Raw genomic sequence first — 3,219 nt, forward strand, 5'->3', positions numbered from 1 at the left:
TCAGAAATATGGAGAAAACATTTTGGAACCAGTGAGTTAAAACAATAAAGAGAGCAGCAGAGTAAAATCCCTTATAGATTAGAGGAAAACAATTTTTTTTACAATGTGAATTCAGAAGATCAAGAACACTTAGAACATACCAAAAGTTTATAACGAAGACATTGCATTGATAATTTCTATATTCTAATGTACATTATAAAACTTATTATTTATATTCCAATCTATTTATTGTAATAAATATCTATTTATTTGACAAATTATCAATTAATTCTAGTAAGTTTCACTGTGTGAAATAAAATATCAGCACGTATAAATATACAATATATAAATATATATAATATAAGAATAAGGCACATGTTTTGCAATGTTCTGCAGTGGTTAGGGTATCAAAGGCAACTGTGTTTTAAAGTATTATTCCATTGTTTCTACCTCAGTGTTTGGTAGAGTTGGACCTAAAGCTTTATCATTTGTAGCTTTACAGCCTACAGACAAGAGGAAACACTGTGATTAAAAAACTACCAATTTAAGGCCTATTATCGAGGAGAAACATATAGATTTCTCTTGTAATTATGAAAATATTTCGTGAAAGAAAGGCAGTAGTGTAAATTCCTGCTTGGTTGGATGGTAGACTGACCAGGACATTAAGTAATCATGCATGTGAAAAATTTTTTCACCTTCTTGGCTTTAGCTACTTTTGAAATGTTAGGTATAAAAAAATATATATATTTTGATAAAATACCTTCTAGTCTAAATGATTCTGTCTTAACTGTTTATCTCTCTATGATCCCTTTTAACTAACAATACTTTTGTTCCAATAAGAAAATCTATGCTGTCAGGGTAAGATATTCTGGTTGGTCTGTTGCTACATGGAAGAAGAGTAAAGGGTCAGGTAGACATTTTTGCCAATAAGACCTCATTTAGGAATTTTTAAGCTGCAGAAGTTTAGAAGTGCTCTTAAGCAAGGCTTACTTTGAATCCATTAGCTCCACAAAGCTAACTCAGTTTATAAACAAATACTTGAAAAGCAATCACTTTTGGACCTAGCTATAAAGGCTTCAAAGTATGATCAAATTTAAGATGAAAAATACTTAAAATAGTCATTGACAAAAAATTGCAAATGTGAGCAATCGACCAAACAATATAAATTTTTTCCAATATACACAGAATTTTAGAGAAGTAAGATCAATAGCATTTTTAGGAACAATAAGGTTTCCTAGTTACAAACAGTCAACCAAGGATATATGCCTGTATAAAGAATGCATCATTAACTACTTAAATCTACAGGATACTACACGCTTCAGCAGGACATTTACCCAAATTACAATATAGAAATTATCATGGCACTTGCACAAGGATGATATGAAAATTTGTGAAGTATTCCATATTTTTCATCCTTCAGATGCAAGATATGAAAAACAGTTATTAAAAATTGATTACAAAAATAAAGTCGTTATGTCGAAAAATGAACTTTACAACTTTGGTGCGTGTGGGGGGGGGTAGCGGCAAGGATTGAGGGGGGGGGCAGGGGAAGGATGGAAATGGATGGGAAGGGTAAACAAAGAGGAGGCTACAATGCTTGATAAGAAATGTACTCATTATCTTGCCCATGTAATTGTAACCCCACTGTACAGTATTTTCACAATAAAAATATTAAAAAATACAAATGTAACAATACATGTAATTCATTGAACTGAAAGATATTTTGACATCAATGCATTAAATCCTCACCTTAGAAAGGCCTTTACATAGCATAATCTTTACAAAACTTTTGAAATTTGATAACATTGTCATTTTATCCCAAAGAAATAAAATACTATAAGGACCTAGGAAAAAAAGGAATCTTAAACTTGTTCTATATGGAATGCTATCTGAAATAACACATTTGTAATGAACTTATATATATAATAAAACAATGTAGAATTCAAAGTATTACATCTAGGAGAGAATTAAATAGATTATGTACATTATACAAACAAAAAACAGATTATTTTAAAATATAATTTTTTCATTCAAGCACCAGAAATATTTTTAGTTTTTGTACTACTCATTCCAACAGATAAGTTAAAATGATTTCTGATTTAAATAATCACAAACCCTGCAGAAATCATTATAGATGTATACAAACAAATCTTGAATACATTTTGACATCAAAGTCAGGCAATTCACTTGAAAAATACGATGGAATCCATGAATTTTTAAAGTAAGATATTGCAGTTGCTTTGTATTGTGAAAATATTTTGTATGGACACAAAGATGGATTGGCATTTTTGAAATTTAAGAAACTTAACCAAACCATTATGACTTAGGAGAACAATTTTTACAGCCTTCCACAACTTCAAAGAGGTAGTGATACATATTTATCCTTTTGGCAATATCAAATGCAGTTTCTTCCAAGTTCTTCAGACCTGGTTTCATATATGGTTCAATAGAAGGAGATCCAGCATATCTTTCCTATTTCTATTCCAAGCAGCAAGATGCAAGGGGGTCAAGAGGACTTTAGTTTGGGCATTGGTATCTGCATCATGATGAACTAAGAAGGAAGCCACTCTGTTATTATTCCACATATCAGCACTGTGCAAGGGTGTCCAGCCATTCACAGTTATTGCATGAACATCTGCCTGGAGCCACCAACACATGGACAATGTCAAAGTGTCCACTTAGGCTTCCCGATGAAGAGAGGTATACTCATCATCATCCCTAGTATTCACATGAGTGTCCTTTTTGGAAAGTAGTCTCTGTACTGTAGTAAGCCAATTATTTTCAGCAGCCCACAGAAAAATTTGCTTGAATACTTCTCCATTTTTTTTACAAATGATATCATTCCTCACTTTTTCATCTTGTTCCTTGTCTTCATCAGAATTGCCTAACCAGAGACATTTGAGTACCAGTGGGAATGAGGTGCACATGTATTCCCCAATAGTTCACGTTGGTTGAACTGGTCAGAAAAATCCAGTGAATTTTCTACATCTGTTATTTCACCATGATTTTTTTTCACTTTTTCCATTTTTACTATTCGAAATTATTCTAACTGGTGAGTAGGGAATTGATAGAGAGCAGAGGAAAGGTTTTCCTCCATATTCAAAGGTACAGACTGAAAATGAGGACCAGTGGTGTCTTCATGTGCAGCTTATTCTAGGAATGAGAAAATATGAAATAATGCCTTCTATGTAAATGATTTGGGAAATGGCAGAGCAGAAAGTGAAATGATGCAACCAAAAA

At 32.3% G+C, this 3,219-nt stretch overlaps 1 non-coding gene across 1 annotated transcript; it reads left to right on the top strand.

Moving 5' to 3' along the window:
• The first annotated feature begins 1,285 nt into the window (after positions 1-1,285).
• LOC122127657 lies at positions 1,286-1,389 on the top strand. The gene has a single exon (XR_006151237.1). It is a non-coding gene; the product is annotated as a U6 spliceosomal RNA (small nuclear RNA).
• Positions 1,390-3,219: the final 1,830 nt, after the last annotated feature.

Source organism: Dipodomys spectabilis, unplaced genomic scaffold, assembly GCF_019054845.1.
Source record: "Dipodomys spectabilis isolate Male_0828 unplaced genomic scaffold, ASM1905484v1 ptg000306l, whole genome shotgun sequence".
Lineage (NCBI taxonomy): Eukaryota > Metazoa > Chordata > Mammalia > Rodentia > Heteromyidae > Dipodomys > Dipodomys spectabilis.